The following is a 17,731-nucleotide window of genomic DNA, read 5'->3' as shown; positions in this document are numbered from 1 at the left end:
GCCGAGAGAAATGTAAAGGACTTAAATTCTAAAACTGAACGTATAGAAAACAAGATCTGATTTTTTATAAAACATTTTTTTTTTTTTTTTAAATTCAGAAGATCGGTGATATCTTAACTCTGTACCAGTTGGGAGCTTATAATAATAATAAATAGTTAAACTTGATGAATCAGTATAAAAATGTCAAACTTAGCTGTCAGCTGTCAAAACTTATTCCATGCATAAACAAGAACAAAGCTGTATTTTTCATCGATGTGTAATCAAATGAAAAAACATGGAGTTTTATTTGGCCTCGCAAATATCTGCTTAGCTGTCTAGAAATCTCTCTGAATTGGCTTTAGCCCAAAAGTAAACAAAAGAACTCTAGGAGAAAACGAATTCAATGTTTGTTGTACACGTGGAAAATGGCGCGGCTAAAAATGATTCGCTTATTCTACAAGAATCCAAAATATTTCGTTCTTATCAAGCAGACAAATCAAAATAACTAAGTCCTTGTCCTTCCAAATTTGCCTAATTAAGGTGGACTTAAAACGGGTAGCAGGTCTTAAATACTTGATCAAAATCAGCCTAATAAAACATGAAATCAAAGAGAGACAAATAAAACAGATTGAATTGATGGGAAAGTAATCCTGTAATCTCTCGTTAGCGGGAGTAAAAAAAAAAACAACTTTTAAATATTATGACATTGTTTACACGCATTTTTATGATTTTATAAATTAGCCCTGCCACGGCAGGCGATTTTTTTTAACTGTATTAGCCGAGATAAATTTAAAAGCTTTTGAAATGTAATGCTATAATAGCATAACTAGCCAAACTGAATGTAATGAATGAGACAGCGGTAAATAAGATTTTAATAGAGTAAATATAGATTATTCGGGATTTATAATACACCTTATAGATAGTTATATGCAGAAAAAAGAATTTTCCATTTCAATGTTCATCGAAAGTAATATAAAAACAAGTTTGTTATTGTGTTTAAATGAGAAACAGTGTATGAAAATATAGCGAAATGACCTGCTTCTCGTAATAACAATCTATGAAACCTTAAAAAAATTGACAAACAGTAATTAAAAAGTAAGAATTTATTGCGCCGTTTCTTCTTGGAGAATCTAATTTCAAAAACGATTTTATACCCCGATATTTACATAATGCTTATATTAACGTCCGTTTTGAAGTTACACGAGCTCCGTTCTATTCAACCGGGATAAATACATCCTCCTTTCTCCTAACTTCTACTCTAAACCCAAACAACAAGACCTAACTCGAAAAACATTCAATGTGAGTCATATTTACACACATAGCGAACAAATTTGAAATTGGAGAATCGGATTTCGAACTTGCCATATGGCCACAGTGGCAGTTAAATTTTGATGAGGCATCTACACGTTTAGTTTTTCTAAGCTCAGGGTTCCGGGCGTTTAGATGCAATAATAAATAAATATTATGTTCGCCTTATTAATGAGAGAAAAAATATAAATAATACTTAATCAAACAATAACTTAACCACATAACACGAAATTAAGTGTATATAATAATGCAGTGAAGTTGAGTGAATTAATTTACCAGTTGAATATTTGATAAACATTCACATACGCTAGAGAATAATCAATTTTCATATCATGAATTTTATTTTCATTAGTTATATCAATATTAAAATATAAAAAAACTTCTTATACCAAATATCGTTTCTAAACAATTGCTTAAACATTCTATATTATTTTTAATTCGCGGAGAGTAGAAAAGAAATAATTTTAAAAAAATTCTCAATGAAACAGTTAGCTATTAATTTAACGTGTACAATAATTTTAAAAAAAGAAAGCTATAACAATTGAATTCACGATACTGTGGCTTATAATTTTGAATTTTATAGATTCATACTTATTTTGCATCACATAGTTTTCATTTTGCTTTATTTTGAATGTCATAGCATTCACATCCGCGAATATATAAAACAAAGCAAATTACTCGAGCGATTAAAAAAAATCGCAAATGAATAAAAGAAAGTTGTGAGAAAAACTTTCCAATATTGTAAAATGTATCATTTAAAAGCAACGAACTCTCACTTGTTTCGTGGTTAAAATGCATTACTTTTTTTAAATTAATTTCTCAAGATTTAGAAATTAGGCAGCGAAAGTTTCCTAAAACTGAAAATAACATAAGGTTTACAGGAATAATTTGTGTTCAAGTATTGTCCATGATTTTTTTTTTTACCCAAGCGAAATATATCCAGCAAAGCACATTTTCTATATCAGAAATACCTTAGACGTTTATGTATTAGACCCTTTTTTTCGTTACTTTTAAGCCTTGGAACTCATGTTAAACATTTCGAAATTAGCTAGTGACTAATGCACAGTTTACTGTAAGAAATATCATCTAAACAAAGATTATTTCCACGGAAACTTTCTTACCCTTAAAAAATTATACTTCGTGACTATTATATCAAAAAATCGTAAATCAAATTTTCCAAAACATTTTATTGCTGCTAAACGCTAATGTAACTACGTTTGCTCTCAATTGTTGTATGTGATATACGATCGTTCTATTTTGGCACAAAATGTCATATATCGCTAGTGGTTTCAAGCCGTTAGATAAACATTTGAAATGTTTTGCTGTGTATGGTTTCCACTTTCATATAGTAGCGGAGTCATACCTGGAAAACATGATCATTTTTTTTCACATATTTTAAATCGTTAGTAAATTTTTTAAATGTTAATCTTTTTATAGTGTTTTTTTTTTTTTTTTTTTTTTTTTCGTAACGTACAATATACCATCTTGTTGAAAACTCATCACACATGCACTTACCAAAAACTGCTACTCTTATTTAATCAACTGAAATAGGCTCAGTTCAAGTAAATGGGAAAGAATTTTGCAGGCTTAGCCGTTTTCTTCGATTTAAAATGATCGTAAGAGATGGAAAATAGACCAATAATTTATATAAGGGTCTAATCATGTTCCAGAAGCCTCTTTAAACAATGCCATTTCCTCAAAATTGATTCATTCATTAAATAGTCACCGTTACAGTAACGCTATAATTTATGGCATATTCCCAATTACTCAAAGACTATCAGATAATTGGGGACATGTTATGGCTTCAAGACACAGTAACAAAATGATATGAAGAAAATATATTTGAAATGATAAAATACGGCTTATTGTTTCAAAATTTATTCTATCACCCACCCCCAATTATAGAAAAATATTGATTGTCTTTTTCTTACTGTTTTTCAATAAAAATATAATCTATTTCATGGATTAACACATACAAATTATCATAATTGATTAATACCTTCAATTTAGAGTAATTTATTCCCTTTCTATCCCGGTTTTTCTTGGAAAAAATTAGGAAATGAATCTTTATAAAAAAAGAAATGACTGAACGTTATGCGATTAAGAGAAGGAAATATCTAGGACCGAGAAACGCATCTGAAAATGAATAAGGACAAAGAGTTCAATTTAATAAAAAGTGAAGCTCCCACTTCAAAAAGAAAGTTAAGTAATCTATTCAACACATTTTCCTTTTACATTAAAACTATCAGAACAAAAAGAAGAAAAAGATACTTTAGCGATAAGATCTAGTTGTATAGCTTTTATCAGACTCTCGGAAACAGCAAACTCTCAGTAAACACCATGGAGCCGCGGTGGTATGGTGGTAAGGTCTCGGCTTCAGAACTAGAGGGTTTCAGGTTTGAGACCAGATTCCACCGAAAAACCGTCGTGTAAGCGGGTCTGTTGCAAGTTAAATCCATCGGGGCCAAATGTCCTCCCGCTGGTGTAGTGTGGATGTTTGGAGAGAAAGCGCGAGCTCAGATGGCGTCCTCGTTATCTGACCACGGTTCAAAATAACGAGTTCCGTCACAAAATAGCCCTAGTGTTACTTTAAAACGGGACGTTAATATAATTAAACTTATCAAACGCCAGAGGCGTACCTGTATACGGTGGCGAGAGCAGATACCAAAATAGCCACACACGCCAATTCATATATCTTTTATAACAATTCATATATCTCCAACTTTCCATGAAAATTTATGTCAGGAAGCATCAAGATTGAAATTGTAATGAAACCTAAATAATAATATATAAACTATTTTTGAATTTATATCATTCACATTCTCTAAAGTAGCAGCAATTTCTTAATTTAATTACTGTATTGATTTAATTTTTTGTACTCTGAGAGCATTAATTGTTAAAAGTAATCAAATGAGGAAATATAAAAAAAGAACTAGAGCGCAAAAAGATGTATTAATACCTGAACGAAATTTTGATACATGAACAAAATGAAAATATTCTGCATATTATGCGGCTAATTAAAGTCAATGCTTAAGATCTTCACATTTAGCTGTTAAAAAATTAAGCAGAATGTTTTTTTAATGAAACTTAAGATCATTTATAAATTAAGACCAAGCAAGAAATTAAATTATAATTATTTCACATTGTATAGCTAATTATACTATGCATATTTCAGCTACACTACAATTAAATTAAATTAAATTAATTGCAGCAGAAGTTCGTATTCTGATACTAAATAAAAGTATCATCTTATGAAATGAACTAATACATATATTTAGAAAATAAAATTATAGCTACCATCTAAGTAATATTATATATATGCCTCACATTCTAAATATGATTCCAAAATATAAGTAATGACATGTTCTTAATAACACGTATAAGAAAATATTAACATCCATTAGTAGCCAGACTAAAAGTGCTGAACAAAATTCGGTAATCGAAAAAAAGACGGTTCATCAGAAGTAATTATAAACATGTTTTCAATTCAGAAACGAAGAATGATACTTCTCGCTAATGTGTAGTGGAGTCATAGTAAGTTTAAATTCGATTTCTCATAACCTCCGGACACAGCTATTGTATTTGGTAAAAACAGCATAACAGTTTTAAGTACTTAACAAGCTATTTCTTAAGGTATAAAATACAAACAAAAAGAAGCAACTTGCACCTTTCGTTAGGCTAAAATTATTACATTAAATACTAAATGTTTCATAGCAGAAATATTTTAATCATTGAATAACTAATGTATAACAAAAGAAATATAGATTAAGCTTAAGCTATATAAGAATACATTAAAAGCAAGAATTGTTTAATTCGCATGAATATTAAAGCGAAAAATAAAGGAAAGTCCAGAACAACAATTTAGATGGGGTGGGAGAGGAAGAAACAACCGACCAAGTAAGAGAATACTATCTTTCTTACTTTTTCGTATGTGTAGAAAAATATTTGTAATCACCAAAAAAATCGACTTCGAGATTTTGATGAATTTCCATGTTTCAGATCTCCTTGAGCCTGAAAAACGCGATTTTGTAATTTATGTCAGTCTGTGAATACGATGAATTAAAAACAGAAAAAGTGATGAAATTTGCTATACATTTATAGGAAATTTGAAGATTTCTAATAAAATTTGGACGATATCGGACGATAGGAAGTCAGTCTGTCCGTATGCATGTGATCGAGATCACTCAAAATTGCAAGAGCAATATGGATGGAATTCGGTCCTCTAGTCCACTATCAAAATCGTAAATATGTATTCAATTTTGAATCAAATCTGTCAAGGGGGAAGGTGCATTTGATAATCCGTTTAATCGCGTGTATGTGAACGCGATAAAACAAAATAGTAGCAATTGAAATAAATAAAATTTGTCCCGCAGTCTTAAGGCCAAAATTGTAGGTTTGTAACAAACCTCGAATCTAATTGGTGGGAAGAAAGATGTGCAAACACATGTTTAGTTTTCTTCATTTATGACTAAGCATAAAACGGACTATACTACATCTATTCACCCACATTCGTATACACAGAAATTAGACGGAGGGAACATTCACTCTTAAGCGGCGTTCCTACGACCTGTCCGCCTGTACACGAGTCCAGTAGTTTGTCCAGTTTACCGACAAATTGTCGGTAAACTGGACAAACATCAAAGCACCCCAGGAAAAGAGGGTCACGGGGGGAACGCGTGCCTCGTCTACAGGCGAACAGGTCGCTGGAACACGGCTTAAAGCCGTGTTCCGACGACTTATGGCCTTACAGTTTGGTCATAAATCTGCCAACTGACCCATTGTAGGACCATCTCCTGCCTGTTGTCGTCGGTCGGGAGCTTCAAGCAAATTGTCGGTAAAATGACAGATATCAAAGAACTCCGGAAAACCCCAAGAGAAGGGAAAGAGGGCAAAATGCGCCAGGCTCATGGCGTGCACAAATCGTCGGAATGAGGCTTTAAGGACTATCTATACTCTGTTTCACCCTAACTTGGCAGTATTGTAAAAGGTAGAAAATGTGACGCTCCGCGTTGGGAAAGAGTTCCCCATCAATTCCGACTTTAAAATAGTTAAAATGCGCAGAAATTTATCAAATAATATCATAAATTACAGAAATCCTTTTCCTATCAATATGTATTTAAATTTATTCTCAAGTTAGAAGTGCTTATATGTTAAGTATTTTGTAAATAAAGCGAACGAATAAAACTAAAAGATTGACATAATGAATTCTACTTTGGCTAGAACCGGTCTTCAAGGTCAAATATTTGGCGCGCTTTTCTTTTACGTCTCCGCCAACTCAACTTCATTCAGTTCGCAACCATTATCATCTTTCGTACTTTTTTATTCTCGCTTTTTTAGCAGCTGATATTTCTGATACTATTAATCGCATTAGTAGTTATTAGTTTTGTTTGGTGAATATTTATTCGATTCATCATTTCTATTAACTTCTAAAATGTTTGAAAAAGAGAAAGTGTTATCATCGACTACGCTGTGCACACCTTCAAGACGAGTGAAACCATCAAAAAGTGTAGCACGCAGAAACATATTAAATGTTTATTCTCGACTCCGAGAAAACCCTTAAGATTCTATCAATCAAATCGTCGATAAAGTTTCGCATCTTACAGATGTTTCGCAATGAACGGTTTTCCTTTTGAAAAAAGAAAGAAAGGCATCCTTTGAGTACCCTGGAAAGAAGCGACCAGGCTCAGCAGATAAACATTCAGGTCTTGTAAAATATGATGATTTTACATTATTCTGTATTTGACGAAAAATCCATGCATTTTTTTTTTTCGCAGAAATGAGATCTCAACATTAGATAAAGTTTTAAAAGATGTGAACGATGATACAGATATCTTTTCGAAAAACATTAGCCGAACTACGCTTTACAGAATATTGAAAGATATATTGTTTTCTTTTGAGAAACGGTGAAACGAAAGGAAATAACTTTAATGATTTATTAAAATAATGTGTCAATAATATTGAAAAAATAATGAAAATAAGGAAACAACTAATTCTCCGATAAAGTGATAATATGATAAAGTAAATAAATATTTACTATTTGGCGAAAAATTTGCGAGATAAAGTTTCGCCAGCGATCTGCATTTCTAGTAACTTTGTACTTTAAAGTAACCCTGTTCCCCTGACGACGACTGCGATTCGGCATGCCTAGAATATACACTACTGCCAAGTTAGGGTGAAACAGAGTATAACTCCCGAGAGTTTGCTGCCTTCTTACCAGCATTATTCCAAACCTCGCTATTTGTTCAGGGAGTGCAAAGAACAGAAAGTGAACAGAAAAGAAGTTGATTGTCCAAGATCGAAAGTCATAGGGATAATACCAGTTTTGGCTTTCCTTAACTCCAGCATTTCTCCATGATGTCAGTCAGATTACATCGATTCGTATCCACAGCTATTCTAAATTTCACAGTCCAATTTCAAATCAGAAATTCAGTTACATAGCAGGAAATTAAATTTGAATAATAAAGATATTTGGCATACACGCTTATTTTAGTGTTAGACATTGCTGCATGAAAACAATCTGATGAGAAAATGCAAGTGATTTTTTTTTTTTTTTTTTGTTTACACAAATTTAGCCAGTCATAACAATGGTTTCGAAATAATGAATGATTTTTAAAAGTAATATCTGAAATTAATCTTAAGATTCCTGCACCCATTTACCCACATGTATGCATATTCTTTAACCCATCACGAAGTTGAATTTTCCCTGTTACAGAAAAACCGTTGATTTCAACAATAAAATTTCTTGCAAATAAAATGCAACCTTAATTAATCGAAAAAAACTGTTATCTTCAATAGCCATGATGTTTGATGAGAAAAACTTTTTAATTTTAAAATATATATAAATATGAGTTGTTCGTGTTGTTGTTGCTCTTTAATTTAAAACGACATACTATCGAATACTTGCGACATTACAAATATTTTTGACGACATTGAAATGAACAGAAATTAATTGCAATGAAAGCAAAAAAAGTACTAAAAAGGTTTCAGTATACTGCGAGGTTAAAATTTGAAAATTCCCTAAAAGAACGAAAAAATTTCCATTTTAAAGTCATCATCTTGAATGAATAGATATAATAAGAATTTAACACTTTACATTTATAATCATAAAAAAACATAACAAAACTGGAATTGCATTTGGCAGCCACTATTTAATATTATTTTCATACTAAGGCTTATAAGAAAATGATCATTTTCATCGAAACACATTATAATAGTTTCTAAGTTCTCGGTGACAATATTATAGTAAAGATTGGAGAGGGGGGGAAAAAAACGCAACAAAACAGAAGGTCGTATTCAATTTAAAGGAATGATCCATTGATGGTTCTTAGTGAATTGCAATAAGATATAAATCTTAGTACATTTTATATATTATTATCAAGATATAAAACTTATAAGCGAGAATAGACAGGGAGACTTTTTTTTTTTAAATCTTTCAATTATTTTACAGGTCTATTCTCTATCTATAAAGATTAAAAACTTAACCATATCTGTTCCCGTTCATTAGCTACTGTATATTAACTCTCAATAAAATGCTTATTAACAAAGCTAAACTAAATTTAATCATCAGTCTTTCCGATAATACAATATATACAGGGTCGTATTTTCAAATAAAGAATTGCCCAGGGGCCACACAACTTTAGAAATGCCTGTTTTTGTTTTTTTTTCTCCTGTATTTTCAAGGTAATCTAATTTTGTGCTTTTATTTGGTTTACAAGAGTCATCACAAAGCTTATTCAAATTAAAAAATCGTTTAAATTTTTTAAATATTATTCTTGAAATGTTTCCCATGTTTTCAAATTCGCTTACAGATCAAAGTGACTAAATCTTTCTCACTCTTTTCTGCTTTTGGAAAACATCGTATTAGAATATTTAGATTGTGTTTGAAAAAATTAATAATTCTTCGATACTGTGTTTTAAATTTTCTAACTGAATTTAATTATCTTGAAAGTGACAATAAATAAAATGTTATGTAAATTCAGTTTGTCATAGTAACTTATTTAAAATCTGTTTATATAAAGATTAAATTAAAATTTAAAAAAATATCTCGTTTCGGAATTTGAACTTTCAGTATCTAAGAACCCCTACAGAGTTTAAACCGATCATGAACATATATCATCTGCATATCATATCAACGGTATTAATGCTGGAAATTTCAAAAAATATTTATTCTTTTCCTTTATATGATCAAAAAAATATTTGAACAAAAGCATCATGCTTTTCATTCAAGAATAACATATGGAGTTCATTTTGATTTTAGCGAAGATGTAAACAGAAAATAAAGAGAATGTATGATGAAATTGACCTTGAATCGAACAATTACTTAACTTCAAATACGGGTTATCGAGCGCTAAGCGATCATCCTCTTGCGACGCTGCTTCTGGTAAAATTGCAGTATGGCGAAATCAAGAAAAATTATCGAACCAAATACACGGATCTTAAATTAGAAAATAGATAAACGCGCTTAATATTAACTTTTATATTATCAGAAATAGAGTAAATGCACTTCGCAATTCTACTTTTTTTTTTTTTTTTTTAAGTTTATTGCATTTACAAAAGCAGTCATTGCTTATTTAACAATGATTTGGGCAAACAAAAAAGCTGCCTTTTTACAATTGCTCCTGGGACAGCATATCGGGTTTAAAAGATTAACACAAACTGGAAATGGTTTGAAATGATAAATAAAAATTGCAATTTTATACACAAGAATTAGAGAAAAATAGATATAGCTGATATCTTCACACTTCATTTTTCTTTTATCCATTTTGCATATAAATTTATTCTTATTGGCAGACTGGTAAGCACAGTATCATCACAGCAATACATTAGATTGATCACCAGTGTAACTTTGACATTATGTTATCTCTGCAAATGCTTAGGGTGCAGTCAATTTTTTATTCTTGGACGTTAGGACAGTAGAAGTGTTTATGTTACTCCTAGGGTTGGACCCCTTAAAACTGCCAATCTCTGCCATTTTGCCAGCCCTGGCAACTCATAAACTTTGAAAACGATTGTCAACAAAGCTCAATAATAAGATGGATTAATGAGGCTGTGCATCAAGTATTAATTTTTACAGATTTTTTTTTAAAGCAATCACCATTATTTCTCTTCCATTGAATTTTATTCGCTCTAAAGATGAATGTGAAACTATAACCTTGGTCAGTAATTAACAAAGGAAAATAGGGAAGAATTCAGCTAAGTTTTAAGTTAATTCATTAATGTGTCCTTTTTAAAATCTTAATTCATCAAGAGACATAACCCATTACATAATTTTTATAATGAGCAAAAAATATACATTGTTTTTGAATTAAGAATACTATAATGCTATACAAAATCATGTGAAAATGGCCTAATCTTTGTTTAGTATAGACATAATGAAAGGTCAAACATTGTGAAACAGCATATTTTTATTTAAAAACAAACAATATAATGAAAGTAAAAGACAAGAAAAATCACAAATGCTACAGTTATTATTTCTAGCTTATTTTATTGATTTAAGAAAATAAAGGCAAATTTTATATAATTTAAAATTTAACCATTTTAAAAAATTACTGTTCACTTTATCAAGTGATGATCACAAAAAAACATTTGAAATATATGCCTGAGCACCGATTTAAATTAAATTTATATCTTAGGTTAGAGCTTTATCATGAGCTGACAGACACACTGTAAATCTGAAATATATGTAAAGTTACAATATGCACAAATTAGAGTTTTATTTCTACTCTTTTCTAATTAGAATGACTAGGCAATAATTTAATAAACAGTTGCTCTAGAGGTTAGAATCTCAATGTCATTAATGACCTAATCATGAAGTTACAACATGACCACGGGCTTATCACAGTGCATTAGAAGTTTTATAAAATTTAAATCATTAATAAATAGTCTGATAAAGTGAACAGGAATCAATAATATATTCAGATAGAACTTAAGTTACCACTTTCAAGTGAAGTGAATTGGAAAAATTAAAGTAAAAATCATAAAATCAATACATGGATTCAGAAATTGGGAAAGCCAAATAAGCAGTCATCTCAAGAAATCTCAAAATAAAAATTTAAAAGAAGTGATTTTTTCAGATTACCATTTGTCTCAACCATTTGAATATTAAAACATTTTATTTCCACAATACTATATAAAAAAAATATAATTTACCCAAGGTTTTAAACCCTTAAACAATGGTGCATGAGTGTCATTCAGGCAATGAATAATAAAATCATCTTAATAAGAAGCTAAAATTAAGTCATATATACTATAATTCAATACAAAAATGGTGAAATCGCCTATGACCTCTTAAATGAATCAATAAAAGATATTCCCTTAACAAAAGGTGTAATATAATTAGATAGTAGAGGAAACTACATCATTAACGGGTTAATCGACACAACAAATATGGAATGTTGCCTTTATGCAGGTTATTTACATAAAGAAGAATATAAGTACAACACCATTTATATGTCTTTCAAGGGATAAATGTAAAGCCATGTATAAATGAAAAGACATAATAAACAACTATTACAAATTTAATACTACCAATGTAAATTCATTTAAATCAAATAGTTTTAAGATAATATTATTGTATTACTACATAATATTGAAAACAATTATTAAATTTTATCATAAAAATGAAAAAAATCACAAAGTCAAGTAAAATAAAATGTACAGTCTAAAAAAAAAACCCAGCAAATGTCAGATTTATTGTTTTATAGACATGAAGTTCTTTACTTAGGCCATATACCTCATAAAAAATTAACTTCTTTTTTATTTAATAACATCCTTTTAGTATGCACTATTGACATTTCCAATTTTATTGTACTCTGTCAATGAAATTCTAAAGTTTACCTTTTTCCAATTCAAAGTTAAAGCAAATTTGATGTTATATAAGCTATTCTAACTGCTAAAGAATATAACTTGATTTCTAAGTAACTAATATTCCATTTATTTTTTCATTTTGGAGTATTTTAAGTAAAGTGAGGTAAAATGTTCATAATGTTTATCTTGAAGTATTATAATTGCTAAACCTACATATTATATATATATATATATATATATAAAGAGCGTATATTTATAAAAGACATATGTAAAAAATATAGGCCACTTAGATTATGTGCAGTTACCAAATCTGATGGATGTAAGATTTGGTCTTTGAATCTGGGATGAAGCACTTTCAAAAACATACAAAAAACAACAACAAAGACCTATATTAAAAGCACAGAAGACATGACATTTTCTACTAATGCCAATGTGAGAGAGAATATAATTACTCTATGTCAACCTCTTCATACAAATCTTGCTTTGCAATCCTTAGATGAGACCATCGAAAGAAATTTTTAAAGAAATGGTTTTGAGAATGCTTCTTACAAAAAATTCCTTTACCCTGGTTTCCTGAAGCAGGTGATTCAGAAATTCCTTCAAAAGGTTGTAAAGGATATATGTCAAATTGGATCATATATCCAATCTTATAAAGCTGGAATGTTACTAGATATGCTTCTTTCAACTTCAAAGAAAGCAATGGGAACTCTCACAATTTAAAAAGAAGCTTATAAATTTTCTGTGGTTACAAAGAAAACCATTGGTTTCTATAGAAGGAATTAAAATAGCTATTCTTCCGATATTAATCACTTCCAGTATCTAGTAAAATTAAAACTGCTTTGAAGAATTCAAAAGTAAAAGGAAAGCATGTACAGTCAACAAAAGATGAGATTCTAACAGAAGACATAGTTGTTACAAGTCTTCAAAAAGAATATAAATGATCTGAAATGAAGAAAACATGCTATTCTTCTAAAACTTAAGCAAAGAAATCTAATACTCCAATATAGAAAAAAAAGAGGAAATACATAACACCTCTTTCAGAAAAAATATTAGATAGCTAGTATCCAAATATAATACTACACGAGTATTAAACAAGCCTATTAAAACTTAATAATCAAATTTTTTCAGCAGAAAATAGCATATTTATAATAAAATATTTTTCATATTTCTATTCAAACAGAGATTTAACATTTCCAGAAAATGATGTAAATGATACTAAATTTTAAAAAAAATCAAATAGAGAATGAATCAGTGTTTATTTAGAGGGGGTATCCCATTTTTAATTTTTGATATTCAATTCAAATATTAAAATTCGATGTAAATGAGTTTAATATAAAGTATCTTATCTATTTTCCAGTAATTGCAGAAAAGTAGCTTAAAAAATAATTGTTTATAAAAAAAGCAAATAAAAATGAAGCAATTCTCAGATAATGTCATATAAATTATCGGTTTAAAAAATGTAAATATTTTATATAATTTTAAGAATAATTTAGAAAAGTTGAAACTAGTTAATTTCATGTTCATTTTTTATCCTAACTTTATAACATATATAGAGTACTAATTCTACATAAGTTATGTTAAATTATTTATAAGCCTTCAGGTAAGCATTTTAATTTCAAAAAATTTTTTTTAATTGTCTGCAAATATTAAGTATAGCATTATAAATGAGAAAAAAAATTTTTTTTTTTTGAGGCGGGCTATGTTTTGACACAAATTCAGTTTTTCGGTAGAGACCAATGCATCTTTAAAGGAAGATGAATTAACGTTGTCATCAATGTTAAACTGACCAGTTCCATAAATCTAGTATTAGAGACACAAAAGTCAAATGTAGTTACTCTGCAATATATATATGGCTTCAAGGTATTTGTACAAAATAGAATAATAAAAAAAATTAACCAGTTTCAGGAGCAATCTAAATGTTCAATAACAACATTTCAGCTTTGTTTGCATAATAATCAAATTAATATACACTTGATACCAGAACTTAGCGAATAAATTAGCGAATTTAACATAAATAGCAGTGATGGACTGGCCACGTTGCCCAATGGCAAATGAAATTCTTAAAACGTAAGACAAAGTGAACCACCAAGAATTTTGTATCAGAGAAAAATAAAAATTGCTCAAACAAATTACCTGCACCCTTTCTCAACCAAATAAATAAAATAAAAAATAATGTTATGTTACTGGCATACTACTTCTGTACAAGGCTGGACAGTGAATACTTATTGCTTTCAGAAGCTCTGTCAGAATAGATGTGAAATTCCTCTTTACATGAATATTGTTTTTATAACTGGTCTTTGACGTTTTATTTTATCGTATACAAAGAAAAAGTAATAATCTGAAAAGTCATTTCTGATTTTGAATCTCGAAAATACATTTTGGAATTATGTCTTCTATGAACATAACACGAAAACTTTGCAAGCTAGATAGATTAAATTGGTATATCATCTTTACACCAAAAGATTTTAATCCACTTTTAAGTGAAATGCATTTAAAGGAAGCTTGTCTGTCTACCTAACTACAAATTAATGCAATAACTATAAAATGTAGAGAACCAGATGGATAAAATTTAGTTTTTTGGCATATGGTTTTAACACCTATCCCAATTTGAAACTTAAAAATACTTTGTTGAGAAAATCCTGAACATGAAATTATGCACATGAGATTTACTTAAAATTAAACATAATCCATATTCCTGATGATTCATCTGATCACCAAAGGCAGCTAGTTAACTAATAAAAAGTTAACTGCAAAATTACCACAAATATTTAGTTTAAATTTTCTAAATTCTTCAGTATTTGTGCATAAAATTTGAAATACTTAAAATATATAAAAAAAAAAAAATTAAGTTATCACATTAGAACAATCATTGCTAGGTGGGTACATGATGCATACGTCTTATGCAAGAAAATAAAAATATATTTAATAATAACATCTGACAGAATGTCAACAACTTTACAAATAAAGCATCTTTTAAAAACATATAGAACATTCTTTATTTCAAGAATGCTATTATCAAAATAATAATAATTTTTAATAAATTATAATTATACTATACAAAGTTCTCATATGCATAATTTTTGATTAAAATATGAATATTATTTGTACAAAACTTTTTAATCTCATAGTTCCTTAGATAATTTACAGATAGCACCAAACAATTTTCAAAAACTGCTGAAAATTTTTCTCAAAAATTTATCATCTTTTACCTCTTTAAAGGATGATACAAAATTTAAGCACAGCAAGTGACATCTCAAGAACAATATAAAATAAAATGATTTGAAATAAATATTTCTATTCAACCAGAACAGCAGCATTGAAGATGAAATTAATGTGTTCTATATACAGAAAGTTTTTTTAACTAAAAATTAAACGTTTCTTTAATTGCCATAAAAATAATAACCATAAAAACTTCCACATATTTTATAGTACTTTTGAACAAAGTTTAAGGAAAATCTATGAATTTCTATAGTGAGCAAACTATTTGGGAATTTAACTTTTATTTATATAGTTCGATTTTCAATGTTATATGATCATAAAAATTACATAAGCTTCTTCCTTTTTCTTTCAACTCATATTTTTGAAAATGTTTATCTATTTTTTATAAAAACTGAATGATAATAATGTGAACTCTCATTACAGGACAGTATTTTCAGAAATCAATATTTTTAGAGTTAATCTATTTCTGACTAATAGCACAAAGAAAAAAACACTACTAATATGTAAAATTTAATTATTTTTATTTACTTGCTAGTTATTTTGAAATACTCAGTAGAAATGATAACAGAAATATTTAATATAAAAAAAATTACTCAAGAACAGTAAGTTTAATTGGATTTCATGTTACAGTAACGAATTCTTAATTCCACATATAGATCACATTTTAAAATAAATTAGTATTAATACAATTGAAATCTTTAAGATGAAACTACCAGCTGTTAATCAAAATAACTCTACAAAATATTAATCTTGATATGCTAACATAAAATTTCGTAATACAGTTTCACCCAACTTAGAAAGAAAAGATAATGTAATACAACATACTCTAATACATACAAAAAAGAAAAAATGACATACATAAAATGAAAATACATGAAAAGAAATTTAAAATATCCTGACCCTCATAAAAAATATCAGAATTAAAAGAGTTTTTAAAACATATTATACAAAAATGGTGTCAAATAATTAATTTAAAAAATAAAACAATATTTATAACGAAAAAATGACAGCACTATTTATATCTGGTAATGTTTCCCCAAATGTTATAAAAATACAACATGAAACTTTTAAAGAAATTGATGAATCTCAAAACATCTTATTAAACATAGAGCACGTATTCTTAAATTTCCATTGCTGTTAAATTTAAACATATCAAAACTACGCAAATAGTAGATTTAACCATTACTCAGAAATTCTTTCAAAAAGTTAATATTTTTAAATAATAATAAATAATTAAAATTGACTAGTAAATAATAAAACAAAATCGTATTTTAACAGCATTTTATTCCAAACAGAAACATTCTGGAATGTCTTAACACTAATTATGCAGTCTTCACTTTAAGTTATAATTTAGATTACAAAAATTTTAAAAATAAATGAAGAATACTGTAGAATTAAAAAATGTTCTTATATATTATCTTGAAAACATATAGGTAATTCTTAAAGGATGAAAAGAGTATATAAAGTCATTAAATAATAAAGTTATTAAAGATATAACTGACTGCAGATATTAAAAATCAAGTTATTAAAATCTGAGTATTTTACAACTTTATTCTGGATAGTCATTACTGATAACATCCAATAGTTTTCAGATTTAAGAAAATATTACCAATATCAAATTCGTAAAATTATAGGGGAAAAAATAAAAACCAATGTTTCAAATGCTTTAATTTTTTACGAGAATTTAAAATTCTCCTTTGCTCTCTCTCTCTCTTTACGCGATTAACTACCCAAATTTTTATGATAATTCAACCTATTTAATTATATTTAATCCATGTGAAGTGATTCCTTTTGTTTTAAATTACAATTCAGTATACACAAAACAAATCAAATTTGATTTAATGTATGAAGCAGAAATAAATAGGTTAACTATTATTTGTTTCTATTCAAAAAAATGTTTTAACTTTAAATAAAATCAGTCAGAAAAATGTAGTATAATTTTCTTACCGTATATCTTTTTTCGTTACGCTGCATAGAAAATCTGTAAATCCAAGAAAAAATTAAAACAAACTATCGACTACGAAACTAATTTAAACTTTCAGGGTATGTAAGGAGACGAGTGGGAACATCGCAAGAGTTGCCAAAGTGGAATCTTTTCGTAATAATGAAGCTTAAAAAACAAAATGTAGTGTTGCATGACACACTTTTCTTTTTATTCTTCGCCTATGTTTATCAAAATTTATTTTAGGATAGGAAACTTTATAAATATGCCAATTAATAGCAAGTATATTTTCAGTATTTCATTCATTCCATATTGTTAATTGTTCATTTATTTTTATTTATAAAAATATACTGAACTACGAACAAAAGCTCTCATTCCTCAAATTGCTATGTCTCTTCACTACAGAATAATATTTGATTATTATGATTTTCTAAAGCAAAAAAAACTATAAATATTGTCCTACATCTGCAACAACAA

At 28.5% G+C, this 17,731-nt stretch overlaps 1 protein-coding gene across 1 annotated transcript in view; it reads right to left on the bottom strand.

Moving 5' to 3' along the window:
- LOC129958853 (atlastin-2-like) overlaps positions 1 to 17,400 on the bottom strand; it is a 72,931-nt gene extending 55,531 nt beyond the window's left edge. The window contains exon 1 of the mRNA XM_056071573.1: positions 17,260 to 17,400. The gene's annotated coding sequence lies outside the window, so the exon portion shown is untranslated. The remainder of the gene's footprint in view (positions 1 to 17,259) is intronic.
- Positions 17,401 to 17,731: the final 331 nt, after the last annotated feature.

Source organism: Argiope bruennichi, chromosome X1 (assembly GCF_947563725.1).
Source record: "Argiope bruennichi chromosome X1, qqArgBrue1.1, whole genome shotgun sequence".
NCBI lineage: Eukaryota > Metazoa > Arthropoda > Arachnida > Araneae > Araneidae > Argiope > Argiope bruennichi.
The sequence above is the reverse complement of the archived record's forward strand: the minus strand, read 5'-3'. Positions and strand labels throughout refer to the sequence as shown.